The following is a 20,848-nucleotide window of genomic DNA, read 5'->3' as shown; positions in this document are numbered from 1 at the left end:
TAACAGGAGTTTGATAGTGGTTTGGAGTTTGGGTGATGGTTTCCCTAAAGCTGGGGAAAGACATTCCGGGTTTTGGCCCGAGTATGGAGAGGCTACTGTTTGAACTACAACTCCCAGAACCCCCCAGCCAGCACATCTGGTTGGGGTATTCTGGAAATTGTAATCCCCACAGTAACATTTCCAAACTCTGATTTAGGTTTAGTCAAGGCTGACTTTGGGATGGGGATCAGCCCCCAAACTTGTTTTCAAGGCAAGCATTTGTTCCTAAAATAGATGGAGTTTGGAGGAAGAAGTAGCTCAGAAAAACATACCAGCCCAGAAAAAATGTCCGTGGTGGAGTTCTGGGAGCTGTAATCCATAAAAAGTTATTTTTTACCGGCTCCACCTCTTTTCTGGAATCAGGGTAACAGCTTCTAGGGCAGTGAATATGAAATAATAGTTTTTTTTAAGTGATGAAGCAGCATACAGAGAAAAAGCACAGGAGAACCCTATTAGACTCAGTTATATTTTGCCAGCTTTGAATGACAGGAGGATTTGTATGGAGATCTGGGCCAAGACATTTTGTGATTTAAGAAGGAAACACAAAGGACTCCTCTCACCCCACTTTCACAAGGGGCCCAATCCACCAAGAACTTCCCATTTAGAAAACCTCATTAGGATGAACTGTAGCCTTTGACAGGTCCCATTCATTTGCAATTGAGCTTGGGTCTTCATTAAGCTCTTCTTCAGGATACTGATGGTTCTGTGCAGATTTTGCTTCTCCTTTGATTCTTTGGCTGTTCTTAAATGTTTTAAACTGGTTTCAATTACATTTGATTTTTAATTGTATTATGTTTCTTCCCCCAACCCACCTCAATCCGAACCTTCATTTCGGATGAAAAAGGGGCCGATGTATGTTACGGTACATCAGTAATATGGGTCAGGTCTGCCTGGAATGCCCCTTCCATTATAATGCAGAAAACAGCTATAGCACCATTTTCCTTGTGGTCTCTGGGCTTTCTTCAATAGTTTATACAAATGGTGGGCAACTAGAGATGCCCTTGAGATGTAGGACTGCAAATCCCAGAGTACAAACAAGGACACTGATGAACTGTTCTTTTTTTGCAGGGGGGGGTGGAGAAGGAAAGATGCTGCTCAAGCCAGTAAAGAGCAAGGCAATTAAAACCAGCAGCCTTTAGATATTTCCTGTACCCTTAAAGGACCTTAACAGATGCAGCTTTTCATTGGAAAGTAGAAACAATGGGAGAACTTAAGAACATGAAGAGTCATGCCCGATTAGACTAGGCTATGGTCTCACCATGGCCATCTCGATGGCTGTGGGAAGCCCACCAGCAAGACCTGGATTCAGCTGTGAATATGCATAGACATTGAACAGATACATAAATGGCTGTGTCAGGTTGCAGTAATCCTCCAAGTCTTCATGGGCAACAAAGGATCTCTGTGGATCTGGAGTACAGAGAATACCAGTTCAGCTCTGTAATGGGTGGCGCTCATAATACAGCAGCTGTAGCTCTTTCTAACTCTGAATGCCAGATTTCACAAGAAGACAGAAGACCATGTAGCAACATGGGAAAAATTCAGACCTGTAATAATATCATCATCATCATCATCATCATCATCATCATCATCATCATCATCATCATCATCATCATCATCATCAAAGAAATATTTATTCTATTTCATCAGTAACAAAAGAAATGTTATCCTTTCTGGAGCCACCTACAGCAGGGAATGGGGAATGACCCCGTCCAGCATAGCCCATAGTGAGTTAAGGTGGGGACTTCAGTCCAGCAACATCTGGAGGCCAGGCGTTCTCCAGGTCTGATCTACAAGAACAAAACTAGAGATTCATTTATATAAAGAAGTTGGGAGTGGCAACTTCACCTCAGTCAGAGAGCACTCCCTTTGCATCCTGAAGATACTGGATTCCATCCCCAGTGTGGTCAGTTTGCAATGAAATCTTTAGTATCATACCTGGAAATGACTTTGACTAAGACAATACTAGCACTGATGAATGGATGGTTTGACCAGGTACAACACAGTTTTACATGTCCCATCCTGGCAAGAGGTTGCACTTCAACCAAGTCTTCAAAATAGTGGCCTTGCTGGCTGGAAGATTTTTAGAGCTGTGGTTAAAAAAAAAAAAGCAATATTTACGGGGTCTGCTTATCTATCAAGCCAACATGTCCTCCTTTAATTCCTGCCTGCAATGCAGCTGCTAAATGCACAGGGAGCCTCTGTTAGGAAAAGAGATGGCATCCTTAAGAAAACTAGCAGGATTTAATTGTTCAGCACCTTTACGAGTGGAACTATAGGGTGTTACAAGTGGCTCCACAGCTTGCAAATACCTTTTTTCTTTTAAATTTATTTAAGTTTTGTTTGTACAACATGAATCAGCAGTAGTACAATGATCATCAGTCAAGAGCATACACAAGCCCTAAGAATCCTAATGGGTTGGTCCATACCAAATCAAACCAGTTTATCACCCTTGCTTTAAAACCAAACACAAAGTGTTGAGTTTTCAGATCGGCTTCAATGCTAAGTCTGCAAATCCTTTCCTTTTTAAGATACACACATTAATTGTGCAAATTAAAAATCAGATTGCATTGCACAAGCACTTAAGACCTTGCAGTTTAAAGTTTCCACATCCTGATCAGGCAAATCTTAGCTATATAATCTTAAACACTGAGTGAGTAGAGATGGACTATTTGTGATTCCTCAGAAATGATCAAGAGATTCTGCACAGGTTAAGAAGAAGGTCTGTGTTTTTGACCTATCAGGTTTTGCTCTTGTTAGCAACCTGTATTTGAGGCATATTCTGTGTGGGGATTTTTGTCTTGCTGTGAAGAATGCTCTTTGTGCTTCTTTCACACAGCAGTGGGCAACTTGTAGCCTTCCAGATGTTGGGATTAAAGCTCCCATTATCCTCAAACACTGGTCATGCTCTGTGGGACTGATGGAGGAGAATCAGGGAGTTGATGGCACAAGCTGCTCATTTTTGTTTTAATACAAGAACGGGGAGCTTCTTCTGGTCTAAAAGCAACACTCAGTTTCAGTGGCAAGCAGGACTGAAGGCTAAAGAGTGGAACTAGAAGACAAAACAGAGCAAAACACTCTACATGTTTTAGCTAAAGACATCTTCCTGGCAATAACAATAAGACTTGAGAAAGTTGTGTCAACCTTACAGAGTGGGAAAGAAGCCTGTACAAAAACAGGGAAACTGCCAGATGATGATGCCAGAGGCAAGGGGTCATGGTCTTCTGGAGAACCCTTGAGAACATGATTGGGACCCAAGGGACTAAGATTCTCCACCCCTGTTCAAATGGCAGCTGAGCATGAACTCCCCTCCCTCATTGCTGTGCTCTTAGATAAGCTCCCCCCACGTTGCACTTCTGTGCCTAGTCATCCTTTCAGGTCTCTCGGCATCTTCTCTGTTGCCCTCAAAGAAGCCGTCCTAGAATCCTGACTCTTCCTGCCACTCTTCCTTAACTTTTCCCAAACCACTCCCAGTTGCATACTCATCAGCCCCAGAGCTGTTGAATCTTGCCATTTTATTGGGTTGTGGGAGTTTTTTTTTGGGGGGGGCAGTTTATCACATTACTTTTGATGTGATGAAAATAATGCAGTTGTGCAAATTCTAGCCCCAAATTCTCATTGCACATTGATTGCAGCTGTTTCAGGCTATAATTCCCCTCATTCCTTATCAGTGACAATCCCTGGCATGTAGCTAAAAAAGAACTGGATACACCATACTTTTTGGCTGGAGAAGGCATGGCCCTTCAGATGTTGCTGGATTTCTAATTCTTAGTAACCTGGGCAATGTTGAGGGCTGATGGGAGCTGAAGTTCATCAGTATTGTAGTGTGGCTTGGTCATTAGATGGGTGGGGTAAAAATTAAAAAAATAAATAAATACTAGAAAGTCAAAATTTTCCCACCCCTGTAAGAGAAGGTAATGAGAAGGTTCTCTGCCAGATACACTGCCAGTCAGAACACACCAGACAATGGCCATGTTTCCTGGGGATGCTGGCAGTTGTAGTCCACTATATCTGGAAGGTGCTGCTGAGCAGAAGAAATCTAGGCTGGATGAACACTTTCGGATGGACAATATACTAGAATCAGGGATGGGCATAGTGTAGCCCTCCAGACATGGTTGGACATCAACTCCCAGAAGTCTTATGGGCTAAGAGGAATTCTGGGAAATGCAGCCCAACCATTTATGGAGAGCTCCACTTGTCAACACCATACTAGATGAACAAATGGTGTGACTCAAAGCTGTAAAGAGGAAGCTTGGAAGGAACTGTTACCAGTGACACAATTACCTGCAAGTAGTTACTTGTGGGTAACAGAGATGTAACTAAGTTATATTTCAAAAGCAATGTAATGTACATTACATAGTCAATTTTGCTATGATGGGTTTCATTTCCAGAAGCTTAAAAAGGTATTCTAAAGAATTTTAAAGGCATTTTTATAGGAAACATTAATGTTTTAGGCCATTCATTTAGGATTCCTGAGTAGCACTTTTAGAGTCATTTTGACAGGAAATGTTCCAATTTTAGGCCATTCTCTTAGCAATCCTAAGTGGCAACAAAAATATGGTTTTATTTTGCCCTTTGCATTTTTATGATGCAGTATCAGAATTGACCACTAGAGGGAACCAAAAGGTTTTTCTTTGGCATCCTGAAAAATGACAGGGTGCAGATTCTGTGGAACACATAACAAAGCATCACAGTAACCCTGTTATTGCAAAGCAAGGAGTAAAATGCCACAAGTTCCTTTCAGCAAATAAACTTTGTGAAAACTAAGGCCCTCCCCCTTGATTTCCTGGGCAGGGAACATTGCTCTTGTGATGTGATAGAACCAGTCATTTTAGTGTGTTCTCTCCGTTTCTTCAGCAGCTGCAGCAGATGACAAGAAGGGGACACTAAAGGACACAAGTGGAGTCAGCGTGTGACTCATCAATTCCTTTAGGATTCTCCCCTCTCACAAAGGGGGGAAAAAGTCAAATGTCTTCCACTCTGCTACATACAAGCTGCTGCTTAGCAAATTCAAGGGACACCTGATCTGATTTGACTTGGCCTGTGAGAGCCCCTGAAGGGAAAACCTTCAAAGTTTTGAGTGTCTCTGTCTATCTCTACTCTAAAGTCATTAAGTTGTATCAGCTCTCAGCTCTAGGCACCCATCAAGTATAGGACTGCCAAACCCAGCTCGAAGGCCAAAGAGCTGATTTTTTTTAGCTATGGTTCACAGCCTGGGAAAAGTTACTTGTTGGACTACAACTTCCAGAACCCCACAGTGGCCATGTTGGCTGAGGATTCTTGGAGATCTAGTCCAAAAAATAACTTTTCTATGCTCTGCAGTTTTTCAGCCATCTTCTCCTAGGCAAGTAGACAAAGATGGGTTGGGTGAGCTGCGGCCATCCAAATGCTGTAAAGACTTCAAATCCCATCAGTCTTAGCCAGCAGAGGTGGGGCGTGATGGATGTTTTAGGTCAATATCAGTTGGGACACAGAGCACAGATTCCTCACCCATGCAACAGGAGTCAACTACAGAGCAAACATCTTCAAATGCTCCCAGACAGCATTGCTTCTTATTTAATTTCTGAGTGGAGACTTGAACCCAGGTCTCTGGAGTCCTAAACCAACACTCTGTCCGCTGCAGTACATTAGCTCTCCGGTGTTATTAGTTACACAAAAATGAACTTTGTAACTCCTAGTTACTTATCACACTGAGATAACTACAATTGATTATGTTAGCAGTACCTAGTTAATTCCAAGCTCTGAAAACATCGCCTAAGATATATTGTAAAGCAAGAATAACTTAACCCATATTCTAGCTTTCAGCAGGCAGTGAGCTCGCTAGAAAAATCTCCGATGATAATTCCATCAGCAGGTTTGCCAGGGTGAAAGCAAAGCAAGAGCTGCTCAATGAAGCTACCTGTTTAAGGACTGGTTGACTCATTAATTTCTGTAATAAAGGATAACTGTTTGAATTATGCAAATGTTGGATAACTTCTAGCCTTAATTTTAGTCATCATAAATAATTCCTATTTTCCTGCAATTATAAAATATTCTTTCTGCATGCCATTAAAGTAGGCTTGCCTGTCTATTGAACTGGCATTCATGGTTATTAATGAATTCATCACTATAAAATACAACACCTCAAACGATGTAATGCATTTTATTGTGCCAATATTCCATGCATTTAAATACACAAATTTATCTTCTTACAGCACTGAGGATGTGGAGGGGGAAAGGGCAAAGCCAGTCCTGGGGTCTGGGTTACTGCTGCGCAGCCCCGGGTCTTGCTCATTACCCCTCCCTCCCCCCAAACTGAAAGATATGCATCCCTGGTCTGACTATAAAGCAACCTGCCTATATCTGAGCCCAGCCTAAGATATTTTGCTCCCTGTGCAGAGCAGCAGATGGCAGTCAAGGTATCCCAAATTCAGCCAGTTATCAAGAGGTAGAAAGTCCCACAAAGGCCTGTCCCCATCTCTAGCTCGAACACAGCTATCCAACCATTTCCTGTCTTTTGGTGTCAACCCACTGTACCCAATGGTAGGGCCGGTCCTGATTATATTCCTGTACAGCAGTTAGCACACCTAGGTCTTCAACATAAGAAGGCTTGATGCAAGGAGCTAGGAAGTGGGCAAAAGTCTTTGAGGTCAAAGGTGAACACTTCACATAGATAAACTAGGCCAGTTCATGAGTTCTGCATCAGTGGAGGATTGAGTACCACTTCATCAAGAATCCCAAGTAGATCCACAACCCTTCAGGAGGGAGACCCACATCATGAAAAGTTTTGACTGCCAAAATGAAAGGCTGTACCATTAAGTAGAATGAGCCCCGTGCCCCAGGCAGCAGATGCCAGAGAGTGGCAGCAGTAAGGTTTTAGAGCAGTGGTTCTCAGCCTTGAGTAACCCAGGTGTTCTTGAACTGCAGTTCCTAGAAGCCTTTTCCTCCAGCTGTACTGGCTGGGGTTTCTGGGAGTTGCAGTCCAAGGACACCTGGGTTAGAGGTCACATAACCTTCTCTCTACCCCCCCTCCTTCTCCAAATGAAGTTGATGATGTAGGTATGATAAAGGATCTTATCCACAACTAGGAAGTGAACTATTTTAAATAAGTTACTTCTAGGGCAAGTGGTGTTCCCCGAAACCAGCTGAAACGAAGCTACTTTACTGCTAGTCTAGTAAAAATGATCATTGCAATTTACTACTTTTTCAGTGGAACAAGTGTCTGCCTGATACTTGTTTCTGGTAGGGTGGGTGGGATGAGAAGGGGAAGAAGGGGCAGATGGGTGGTTGGTGCCAATCCTGCTTCCCCTCCCCACTGTTTCTCTTTGTGGAGGTGGGGCCATAGGGAGATGGGAAATGGGGAGTGAGAAGGAGAGATGGCAAGCAACAGCAAACGGCTGCACAGAATGAGATGGAAGTAGAATGAAGGGAGGAAAGCAGTGTGTGTGAGAGAGAGAGGGACAGAGAGACAGAGAAAGTGCACATATGCCTGAGAGACTGCAAGGGAGTGAGAGCAGACACATTCACATGTGCAGGCAGATGGCATCCGATGAATGTTTACTCATTACTCGGATGTTACAAATGCAAGACTTCTGCCAGGAGAGAAAAAGGAGGGTAATACTGAATGCTATTAATATTTCACCATTCAATTCAATCCCCAATTCATACTTTTACAAACAGGCCTGTCCTGAAAGGAATGCTGTATTTCACAGAGATGTCAGATACAGGATTTTCCTGTCATTATTAGGACAAATTATGACAAAAATCATACCAAGTTACTAGAAGATATATGTGGACAAACAGGATGTCAAAGGGAATGCATATTTTCTCTTTCTCTCTCTCTCTCTCAGTAAGATTCCTCAGAAGTGAGTGCCTCAGCACTCAGCCTTGTAAATAAAGGCTGTGTTTATTTTCTGATAGCTAATAACTCTGTCCCTCCCCCCCAAAAAAAACATGCTAAATGCAAGATGTGGAGGTGAAAAAAACACACTATTGTTTGACAAGCAAAAGTATTTCAACACTGGAGGGAGCAGCTCTTCTAAGAACATGCTAAGCATATCTAATTTGACTAATAGGATGGGCACAATTAAAAGGAAATAGTTGTTTTTTGGGCTACATCTGTGGAAATTCCCTGTTCTATACAGCAAGGAAAGGTACAGAAGCCCTGCTTTCTATTACATGTGGCCAACCTTAAACTACAGAGTCGTTCTGAGCCAGCCAACTTTATGGATAAATTAGTTTACCACTAAAAACCCAAGAAACAAAACTTGATTCTATGACTTTCACAGCAGCCCAACCTTCAGAAATGTGGTGGGAAACATTTTACCCGGTGTTGAAATACGCAGTCGGCATGGTTTGATCTCCCAGATTTGGGGGTTGGTTGCCTGTTAAAGATACAACAGCAAGACCAATAAAATGCCAGCAAGTCTATTTATAAACAGAATTAAAAATAAGACTGCAGAGGAAGAGGCAGCTCTTTGCAAAACCAGCCGACCTTGACAAGAATCTCTTTGTTATGCTAGCAAAATATTATCTGGTGGGTTTATTCGTTTATCTTAACGGCTTTAATTTTATATTGATGCAGCCACAGAAATAATGCACAGAAATACCTGCCTGCCATTTTTAGATGAACTATCTGGACTTTAACACCTGCTGCTCCTTCTCCAGGGTGCTCCCCAGAGAAAACTTTGGAAAGATAGCAAGAGACACTGGCTGTTGCAATATTTCATCACAAACTATTTTACCTGTTGGGTGGCCTTGGGAGAAATTTCTAAAACCTTTTGACTTTGAAGAATATTCAGAGGGCACATGGTAGGGGAGGCCATGTCTAAAGGGAAAAAAATTTAGGGAGGGGATTTTATTTAAAAGGTCGTACTCATAGCAAGTATCATGGTAAAATTCATTTCTTTGTTACTACCCTGTTTTCCCCAAAATAAGACCTAATCTGAAAATAAGCCTTAGTTAAGTGAAACCCCACCCTCCACCATTGTGCAGCACTGTGCAGCATCCAGAAGAAGATGACATGACTGTAAAATAAAACATCCCCTGAAAATATGCCCAAATGCATTTTTGGAGCAAAAAAATAATATAAGACCCTGTTTTATTTTTGGAGAAACACGGTAGTATATCCCTCCATTCTGAAGGAAATCAATCCTGAGTGCTCACTGGAAGGACAGATCCTGAAGCTGAGGCTCCAATACTTTGGCCATCTCATGAGAAGAGAAGACTCCCTGGAAAAGACCCTGATGTTGGGAAAATGTGAAGGCAAGAGGAGAAGGGGACGACAGAGGACAAGATGGTTGGACAGTATCATCGAAGCTACCAACATGAATTTGACCAAACTCCAGGATGCAGTGGAAGACAGGAGGGCCTGGCATGCTCTGGTCCATGGGGTCACGAAGAGTCGGACATGACTTAACGACTAAACAACAACAACAGTATATCCCACTTTCCCTCAAATAAGCTCAAGATGACATGTGGTATCCTCCTTCCTCTCCATCCTCACAATAGACCCATGAAGCAGATGAGACAGTGACACTCAGTGATTTTAATGGCTCAAATGGTACTTGAACTTGGATCTCTTAACACACAGTCCAACAAACCATTACACACACTGGCCCTCAGGTTCCAGTTCCACAGTGTAACAAGGATGCAGGCGAGATTGTGAGGAAGGAAGGAACTACTAGACTAAGTTGAGTGACCATCTGCCCAACTTAATGGTATCACAGTAGAAGCAGAGGTGAGCAAGAGAAGCATCCAGGTGGATACACAGACCTTTCTTAAGTTCAGAGGAGGCCAACAAGGAAACCAAGCCCTAGGAGGAAAGATTGTAAGAACTGGACATGTTTAGCCTTGAGGAAAAAAAAAGACAGAGGGGAGTTATTATAGTACTTTTCAAATACTTGAAAGGTAGTCATACAGAGAAGGGGCAGGATCTGTTCTCGATCATCCCAGAGTGCAGGACACGCAACAATGGGCTCAAGTTACAGGAAGCCAGATTTTAGCTGAATATGAGGAAAAACCTCAACCGTTAGAACAGCATGACAATGGAATTAATTACCTCTGGAGGTGGTGAGTGTTTTAGTGCTGGAGGTGTTCAAGGGAAAAATCAGACCACCATCTGGGGGTTGGACCTGATGGCCTTATAGGCCCCTTCCAACTCAATTATTTTATGCTTCTATGTTTTTAATACTTCTGGAAGCTGGGCCTGATGTCTCTGCACATGCGCCAGGAAGATCAGCTGGGATCAGTGTTCCCTGTAAGCTGGGTGGCAGCACAGCCCTGAATTGGGGCTGCCCATTTGTTTCCAGTGGCAGCCAGAACGACCATGAAGGAGGAGGCAGCAAGACCGGGAAGGGAGGTGATGGGGCAGTGTGAAGGGGGCAGGTGGGTAGCAGCGGGGGTGTGGATTGCTTCCCCCAAGCACAATTTTTTTAAAAAATGAACCATCTCATGGTTCTTTTTTTAAAAAAAAAGTTTGGAAAGTTCAAGATTCATGGGTAGCCACAAATCATGAACCACTATGGATTGCCATTTGTCTGGCTTGCACCCAGGTGGAGCTGGGGAGTTCAGTTCCCCACTGGGCCTCGGTGATCCATAGGGTCCCTTCCAGCTCTGCAATTTTAAGATGATGATGATGATGATGATGATGATGATGATGATGATGATGATGATGATGATGATGATGATGATGATGATGATGATGATTATTATTATTATTATTATTATTATAAGTGAATTGGACAAAATTACTTTCATTTTTACAACAGAAAACTGAATGAGTGGCTGAATCTGTTCATCCTCTCAACCAGGTGCCAAACCACTCAGGCCTAGATGGAGCAAGATAACAATTTCTATAGGAGCTGCATTTGTTTTCTTTCTCCAGTTCCTTGGGTAAACATACAGCAGAAGAATTTGAACTGGTAGGAAAAGCCATAATGGGTAGATTCGCCTATCTAGGAGCAGGGCATGGATGGACAAATCTGTTACTTTCAGTTTCCTTCATTAAAATGTTTCTGTCATAGGTTTTCTTAATCAGTGGCCCAAATCTTGTTGCATAATTCTTCTGGCATAACGTTGTAACAGTGTAATTTATGGATGTGAATTGTTTCAAGTTAAGAAATTACTGAAGATATATAAGAGAAAACAGGTGCAGCAATTTCTTGAGGCAATTTGCTTCCACTATTTCCACAGTTAGTTTTATACTGGTGGTAACTACGCAACAGGATTTTCACCATTTGCAATTGAAAAACAGAAACCAATGCAAATGAATGCATAAAACCTGAGGTTTCCATCCCTGATTCAACTATCAGTGTGACTAAATAGGCTTTTGCCCCATGGTTTGGTCCAGAGTAGGGATGGGCTGATTCCTTCCTTTTCCTGGCAACATCATGAACCAGCCTGCACCTAACTTATACCTACCTGTACCTTTTTGGGTGTCTGTCGGGGCAACTGTTATTTTTTATCTATTTTGGTTCAGTTGCAGCATGCATGATTGCTGGGATCACACCAAAGTGGATGGCTTAAGCTGTCCTTTTGCTTAAGCCACCTAACAAAATTGAGAAATGGAAAGCTTCCTTCCTCCTCCCCTGTGGATGGGGAAAAGAGAGGAAGGTTTCCATTTCTTTCTAATTGTTACTAATACATTAGTGATACATTGAAAAAGCTCTTTTTAACAAAGTCCTTTAAAAGCATTGCTGATCCATGGTGTCAGTAACAATGAAAAAGGAATGGAAAGTGTATTTTCCCATTTCTTCCATGGGAGAGCAGGAAACTTTTCATTTCTCAAAATCATTAAGCGCCTTAGGCAAAGCACAGAGAAGAAGACAGAAGAGTTTTTTGTTGTTTTTGTTTTTGTTCTGTTTTGTTTTTCCCCTTAAAGGGAAAGAAGATCTTGCACGTGCTAAACAGGGTTCCTTGAAGTGCAGTGGGGTTGGTCCCTGTATGTGGAAACATGGATCACCCCAAATGACATACTGCACCTCAAAGTTACTCTGCTTAGCACAATCTAGAATAATCCAGGCTCGGATAATTGGGCCACCCAGTTTCATTCTATGCTGGTACTGAATCAAGGTTTCTACCTCTCCTCTCTTTTCCTGAAGTAACTGTAGGAGAAAGTAAAATGGACAGATTTTGCTATTTTCAATATGGTGCCGGAGCTGTCCTTTCTGCTAAGAATTGTTCTGTATTCTTTGCTCGACTGCAAGAAGATTCCCTCTCTCCAGATAAGCCAGGAATGAAGGATGGATAAGGTGAGGCCTAACCAGTTTTTGATGACTGAAGAATGAGCAGCAAATGGTTTGGGAATATGTGGGAGTTGTCCCAAGTATGATAAACTGAGCTTGGCATTATTATTTGCAGAGTAGCAGCATCTTTTTTTGTTTTTAAACCCTCCATGCGTTCCTTGAAACTGTACTGCCCTCTAATGGGCATATCTAGCAAAACGTGCACTGTACAGGGCTGAAGTTTGAAATTAACTATTTTGATCGTTGGCTTCTTGAGGAAGACCTGTGGCTATTCTTCCCACTTATTTATAATTTTTAAAAAGATAGGTGCATTTAGTTGAATTCCTAATGTGTCTGTCCTGATGGTGGTGAATCAAAGTGGTTAATAATACAAAAATGAATAAATAAATACTGTATATTGGAAGAATCACAACATCCATACAATCAAAACAGATATGAGATATTAACGTTACAGTCCTGTGCACAGGTACTCAGAATGGAGGTTTGTCGAGAGATAGTTTAGACCTTGGGATCCTTCTTTGTCTTTCTGGGGGTAGGACATGTAATTCCACACACCAGCTCCACTATGGGTGATCTCACTTGGCTTGTCTCCTAAGAGGCACAGTGGGAATCTGAACAGTTAAACAGAGGGTGGACTGATAATCCAGGCCTTATAATTAAATGGAAGCTGTGGTGACTTGTGGACCAGGATTAGCAGGGAGGGGGGAAAACCCATATAAAAGGTATATTGCTACATTCTAAATATTTCAAAGGAAAAAAAAACCCTGACACTCCAGGCAATCAAAAAATTATATGGATTAATTAATTAATGTAAGGATTAGTGCTCCGTTCAAGAAATGCTCCTTTTTTGTTGTTTTGAAAGCTATTGTGTATTTCTGTTACGAGGGTTAAGCAAACATCCTCAGAAATTTAAATTAGAAGAAGAAGAAGAAATTGCAGTTCTCTGTTTAGCCCTGCCCTCTCGTACCAAGGGAATAGGGCCTGGAAAAAGTAACTTTGATGGGTCTGCCTTTCTTGGGTGTCTGTGAAGTATGCATACAGGTAGATTAAAACCATTTTTAACTCGGGACATGGAAATGATATATAAAGCTTTCCCTCACCGTGGGCACTTGAAAGTAGGGCAACAAAAACAATCAAAACAAAAAGGAATACAGATCCCTAGTTTTAAGAACCTGGAGCATGGATGAGCCAGATGTGATGCAATAGATGGAGAACTGGACCACTGGATGAGACAAAAGAACCTAGAAGAGTCACTGCCTGTAGACTTCCCCCCCCCCCATCTGCAGTACTCCTCTATTGCCAATTCAATGAGCAATGCAGGCCCATCCTTTGGGGAAATAGGGGTCTGCCCCACTGCCAGCACAAGCCCGCCCGTCCACCCGCCTGCCTCCTCAACAGAGGGAATGGTGTGTTTGTGTTTATGCTTCAGTGTTAACACCACTTTTGCTGTGGGGATTACAACCATTCCTTCCCACCCTCTATCCCAGTGGTTCCCGACCTTGGCTTGCCAGAGGTTTATGGACCACCACTCCCAGAAGTCCTGGCCAGTACAGCTGATAATGAAGGCTGTTGGGGGGGGGGTACAAGAACATCAGGGCAGCCAGCGTTGGGAACCACTGCTGTATACCATCCCACATCTCACCACCTTTCTCCTTCCACCAGGGATAGGGACTCAATTTGTGTGACTCACTATCAAGCTGGACTTAAATTGCACCTGTGACTCAACTCGGAGGTTTTCATTTTATTTATTTATTTATTATTTAACTTATATGCCGCCCGCTCTACCCAAAGGTTTCTGGGCGGCTTACAACAATTAAAATACAATAAAAATACAATAAAAAGATAAAACAATCAAAATACAATTAAAAATCTTCCAATGACTTGGACTTGATTTGTGACTCAGAACATACCCACGCCTCCCTTTTTTCCCCTGGGGGGTGGGAAAGCTTGTTTTTAGTAGGGTCTTGGGATTTGGGACTTGGTACCAAAGATTTGAATTTGGAACCAAAGACTTGCCAACATCCCTGCTTTCCACCCCACCAACCCCATGGGCTACAGCTGCCCAAAGGTTACTCCTGGCACCTATAATGTAATTGATTTTTATTCCCCACTTCCTAGAACCTACTTTGAAAGGAGAACATGGGGAGAATGGCATGAAAGGGAGGTTAGGAAGCTTCCAGAGAGCCCCGCCCTGTTCTGTTTCTATAGCTTTGAACAAGTCCTCAGGAGATCCAATCGTGAACTCTCACTGTCCCATTCGTTTTAGCTCTCACAGTCTGTTTACCCACAATGATGACTCTCTTTCATGTAAGATGTTAGGCAATGTCTAATTTTGAGAGGGAAGCAGGGAGGTCAGCCCGACTGCATGGCACAGTGAATACAAATTGAGATGCAACCAGAAATACATCTTCAGTGGTTGGAAACGGGAATAGAACGAGGGATGGAATGGCTTTTTACCCAAATGTTTTGCCCAAACATACGGCTACAGTTACTGAAATCTCAGTTTAATGGAGGTCTGAGGTTTGGACGGTGTGTGTGTGTGTGTGTGTGGAGATTCCTATGGTCTTCTGCCTTCCAGAAGAAGGATGTTGGGGGCAGGAAACAGTGGAAACAGAAGGAAATGAAGATAAACAGAATTAGGGTAGGGAAGGAATATTTGAAATGGTGCTTCCTCTCCCCAGCTCTTTTCTGCCTCTGACCCTCAAGCTCCTGTTTCTTTGGGTCTCTAGTTTTGGACGAAGCTGCTTCATCCAGGGATGGCTCTATCATTAGACAGTCTCCCTTGGGCAGCAGCATTTGATAGCTATTAAATTTGTTTTGCAGTATTTTTACTTTAGCAGCCATGGTGTGGTTGTTAGTCAGATGTTATGCTTATGTACTGAAATAAACTTTGCTGGCTTGGGGTGCTACGCACCTTGATCTGAGTGGGAGAGGAGTACTGTCTACTCTATGGCACCAAAATGTGCTGGCTCAGCTCTGTATAAATCCAGTAGGTCTTTTCTCTCACGTGCACAGTTGCACCAAACAATTGCAGCTCCCCAAAACAAACTTCATATTATTCTATTAGACATTTTGGTTTCTCCCATTGTCAATAGGTGACAAAAAGGAGAAGCTGAAATGTGTAACTGCTTCATTTAAACACTGTTTCTTTATTGTCAGCCACTGATTCTCATATATATTTTTGTGACAGCATCCTGCTAGCAGATATAGTGTGCAATGATGTCATGGTTGTGTACATACAGACGCTACACAGGGAAAGGGGTGTAGTCATGACTTTGGAAATGCTTATCATGAAGGTCCCAAGCAACTAGAAGTCTTCAAATGAGGACAGGTGTTTTGTAAAGTTAATGGTCATTGCCTATTCAAGAGCAAAACATCATCCATAGCTTGCATTACAAAACAGATAACTTCCAAGAATATACTGTTCCTGAGAAAATCCATTTCTTCCTCAGCTACTGTGAGGAAGCTAAATTCAGGGGGAGCAAATAAGCCTAAGGAGCATGGCAGAGATGTCACACTTCCAACTCATTAGAAAGCCCTGGAGCTTCAACCCTGAAAACCTTTACTCAACTATTGTAATGCACAGAGAAAGATAAAGGGCAATGCTTGGAAAGGTTACCATCTAAAAACTACTTCAGTATGCAACAAAAATAAAAACGGAGGAATGAGGGCACCTTAAAGACTATAAAATTTACGTACTTCCACAAGGGTTTTCCTTGATTACACTCTGTGTCTGAGGAAGTGGATTGCAATGCATGAAAGCTCACCCAGAAATAAATCTATTTGGCTTCAAGGTGCCAACAATCTTGTTTTTATTCTTGCTATACATTTTGCACTACAACTCCCATGATCTCACAGCCAGCAGGTCCAGTGAGAACTTTAAAGGTGTCAATTCTGGTGCTGTGGTTTTAGAGTTGCCACTCACTTTTGTCAGCAGTGACTCCTGTGCTTTCAGATTCTGCACAACACCTAGAATCTTGCGCAAGCAAAAGCTTAACTTGAATGTCTACCTTTTGAAAGTATTAAAAGACATAGAGTCCTCCCAGGAGAAAAAAAAGCCAAAGAACCTACTTTGTGCTAATTTTATTCTATATTTATCCCCTTTATCTCCATGCTGACTTTGCTATGTTGCAAATACATGCAAATTGTATGGTCTTTTGCATGTATTTGATTTTTGGACCAAGCTGTGGACTACAGCAGAGGGCAGCAGAGAACTGCTACAGGCAGCTGGTCAAGGGCAAGAACCAGGGAAACGAAAAGGAGGCACAAAAAGAAGTTGACCAACATCTTTTTCTGAAAACGTTCAAGTTTTTGGAGTTCATCACAGCTATTTGGGTAACTTTTCCATCGCCCTCCATGCCCAACAGATTGGAAACGAACAACTGCATGTCTTTCTTTTATTTTAAGTAGCTTTGCCTTGGCTGAGAAGTCTTCCAATGTGCCTTTACTGCTGGCGCTTGTTTTGACTTGGAATAGATCAGCAACAAAAAAACCAGCGCTATCGTCTAAATTAAAAGACATAGTACGAAAGGAAAAAAGTGGTGAGGAAGAAAGAGCAAAACAAGGAAATTTAGACATTGTTTTTGAACATTATAAGGGTACCCAGTTGCTATGGAGGCTTATAGGGTGTCTCAAGAGACAGTGTGTTTCTGGTGCACCAAAAGGTACTGTGTAGTTACTCTGTACTGTAATTATTATTATTTTTTTATCTTCCCTTGCTTTGAAGCTGGTATAGTATAGAAAATAACTTCCATCAGGTGAAGAACCATTCATAGTTAATGTGCAGACAAAAGTATTAAATTCTAAAGGTTTTTGTAGGTCATCTAGACAACCTCTGCTCAAACCAAGAAATCAAGAGCTGAAGCACCTCCTACAGTGGTTGTCCAGCATCTCCATGAAGAATGTGAGCGAAGGAACCCTTTCTTCTCTTAGCAGAAGAACCCAGTGACCTCTGGTTTAAGTGTAAGCATGATCTGTATCAGTCACAGTATTCCTGCTTTTCAGCAGTAAAACATGGGATAGTAGGAGAGGGGAAGCTTGGACTTTAAAATTAGAGATGTCCGTGGAAAGGAAAAGACATTGTGCAGAGATTCTCAGAACCGCAAAGCTGGAAAGGACCCTATGGATCACTGAGGCCAGCCATTGGTAAGGAGGCACAGTGGGGGAATCAAACTCCCAACCTCTGCTGTAGCCACTGAGCTATCTTAATAGATTTTCTGAGACAAAAAAAAATGGAAGCAGGAATGGAAAACTTCAGTAGTGTTAGAAATTGATGATGATGATATTTAGATTTCCCTGTAAGTTTTCATGAATTAGGCCAAACAATACTATACAATACAATACTATACTCCTATTGATGCAACCAAGAATTGCATTAGCTTTCTTGGCAGCCACATCACACTGCTGACTCATGTTCAGTTTGTGGTCTACCAAGACTCCTAGATCCCTTTCACAAGTACTGTTGCCTAGCCAGGTGCCTTCCATCCTATATCTGTGCAGTTCATTTTTTTCTGCCTAGGTGTAGGACCTTACATTTATCCCTGTTGAAATCATAGGAAATAATGATGTCATAGGAGAAAAACACATGACTCACATTTGTTATTATGTATTATCAACCTAGTCTAAATACAGGTGAAGCTTAAGTCAAGCATGAAATTCAGCTGGGAGAAATCAGCAGTTAATTTCTAAAAAGAGAAATGCAGAGACACGAACCAGACTGAAAGCTATAGTTTGGATTGAAATACAGTTGTACCTGAAGTAGACCCTTTGAAATCAATGGGGTCAAAGTTTCTCATTGATTTCGGTCAGCCCACTTTAAATATGGCTAAATATCCATCCAGATAGAGTAATCTGAAGCATTTTGGGTCATCCTTCTATTCCAATTTCTCTACCCTATTCTTCACCCATTTCACTCCTTCTCTCACCATGTCTACCACTCTCATCTTTGCCCACTCCCTTCCTGACCCATCTTAAAAGTCACTACAGTTTTTAAGAGAAATACTTACAACATTTTGTTGTATTGGTACCAAGTCCACTTAAAACTTTTTATATATATAATTGAGTAGCAGTGAAATGACTTAATTCCTCAAAGTTTCTTGGGCTAGCGCTAAACTAAAGAACAACAGTTCAGCACTAAGCCGCTTTGTTACCTAGTGTCTAGTGCTGAATTCATGGCAAATTTATAAATTAATAAATTTAAGAATATGTATTGTTATTGGTGGGAGAAAAGCAAGGTAAGAGGGGCGAAGATTCACTCCCTTATCTTGTGCCACTAGAGACATCACATATTATGTTTCAAAGCCATAGCCGTGAAAGATCTGGAAAGCACTGATATGTTTGACCAGCCACAGCATTAAAATAAAAATAGCATGAAATGTACTACCTCCAAGCAAACAAAAAAAAAAACAAAAAACACACCACACTTGAACAAAAAGAACCAGGAAGTCAAAGAATTAGTGTAAATGCAGGGTCATCTGGATGCTGGAGCAAACAATGGCATAATCCATGCAAGACTCAGACTTTGAATAGGACAGATCCTAATCTAGAGGAGTCCTAAATCTCAGTCCAGCTTCTACTTCTTGACTTAACAAAGCTGCTTCCCCAAATTGTGGGGGCAGCAGTTTGTGTAAGATAATTTAGTGATGGAGCAGGAGAAACACTTTGAATGTGCTTGGACTGCTGTTCTGTATTATATATATCTCAGTCTGGCCCCTGAGTTTTGTAAAGTCACTACTGCTCCCATAATCCCCTAGCAAGGATGGCCAAAATGCATGTAAGCTATAGCCCTAAGAGATGAGCACAAACCACAGTTTGGTGGTTTGACCACACAGCTGTTCTGTGGGAGCCCCACCTTTCCAGCCCTGCTTTCTTCAGCGGCTGGTCCCTTAGAGGCAGCGGTCCACCACCTCAAAGTGCTGCCTCTTGAGCTCGTCCTCACTGGAGGAGGCAGGGGCTGCGAAGCCACATTGCTGGCTCCGAGTGGGTGCCTGCTTGAGGAAGCAGGGAAAGGAAGCCGACAGAACAAATGTGTAGCCAAACCATGGTTCATGCCCATCTCTAGTCCTAAATTGTGACTTCTCAATTTAGAACTCCCACCATAAATTGAAAAAAGGGTGGGGAGCAAATGAGAGAGAGAGAGAGAGAGAGAACGATCATGATTTATAGAAAAGACTTAGCGACACCAACTCAGTTTCACAACATCCCTCCTTACATCTCAGCTGCCAGCTGCCTCATGTTCCCGTTCTATCTGGTGCCTGCTAATGTTCCCCTTCTCCCACATTGGGGGTGGGGGGTGGGGGTGGGGTCGATGGGAATTTTATATGGTCTCTGTCAGGAAAGTGACTTTTCTTTATCTTGGACCGAGTAGTAGAATGCGTGTGAACGTCCAACTCCTCCTAAGTTTCACATACTTAGATAGCACACCTGCTCCTTTTGGATCTGGAATTATGACTAAAAATGCCTCCAATAATATACTTAGCATTTATGAAAGCTGATATGTGGGAGCAGGGGGAAATCAAAAGCCTCAAAGCTAGAGGCAGAAAAGAGAGCGAGAACTGATTGCTCACTACAAAAATATTTCACCATAGAAATATTTCACTTAGAAGTACTTTGTCTCAGCCTATAGATTCCTCTTTATGACAGATCATGCTAGTAAAGAAAGATCTACGTTCCTAGGCCTTTGTGGAAAATGACTAATTTAAGAAGCATTTCTTACCTGGCACATGCTTAATAATTTTGGCAAGACACCCAGAGAAGGGCCCAAGGAAGAATTCATGCAAGATCCAAGCAGCTTGGGGGTAACTAAATGTTTACTACAACCTTTTTTAATTTTTTAATTTTATTTTTGTGATGACCTGGCTCAGTTTTTTCTCACCCTAATATGGATGGCGAATCTGCTAATTCAAATGGGTTGGGCTCCTGGACCTCTGGCTAGATCTGTTCTTCTTCCCATCCCATCATGTACTGTATTGTGGTTTCGAGCTGTCAAATCACCATTGCAAAATTCTAAATCCCCCCCCCCCCCAAAAAAAGACATGGAGGCACTTTCTGAGCCCCCCATACTGCCTTGGTCTGTTCTGCCTCACAAGAACCAGAGCTGTCAGGAGCTGGGTAAAACTCAAATCTCCGTTTTCCCTTAAGGCTTTGACTCCTGTCAGCTGTAAAGTGCAGTGCCACTTCCGGAGAGGCCCAACGCTATCAGAGGCTGTCCGTCTGCCTTCCTTTAAACAGCGTGGACGTTTTGCTGATCCGCCGGGATCTGAATGCATGTCTCGGTTTTCTGCCTAGGCAGAGATGGCCAAGGGGCCTGTTTTCTGAACAAACGCTCTAATGAGTTTTCATTTTCCTTTCACCAAAAGGTGGGCCTCAGAAAGTGAACTTTCACACCTCCTTGGCTGGTCTCTTAGATAAGATTAGGATGGATGTTAAACTCCACCCAGCTTCCTCATCAATTTTTCCCCCACCCCATTCTTTCTCAATTAAATCCTGATGCACCCAATTTCCCTCCTCAGGCAGCCTGCAGGTTTTGTTCTTGGGGACACAGGGATCTGAAGTCAAAAAGTGTGCTCACTGACTTATTGGGTCTATAA

The sequence above is a fragment of the Pogona vitticeps genome, chromosome 6, assembly GCF_051106095.1.
Source record: "Pogona vitticeps strain Pit_001003342236 chromosome 6, PviZW2.1, whole genome shotgun sequence".
Taxonomy (NCBI): Eukaryota; Metazoa; Chordata; class Lepidosauria; order Squamata; family Agamidae; genus Pogona; species Pogona vitticeps.
This window is presented reverse-complemented; position numbering follows the sequence as displayed.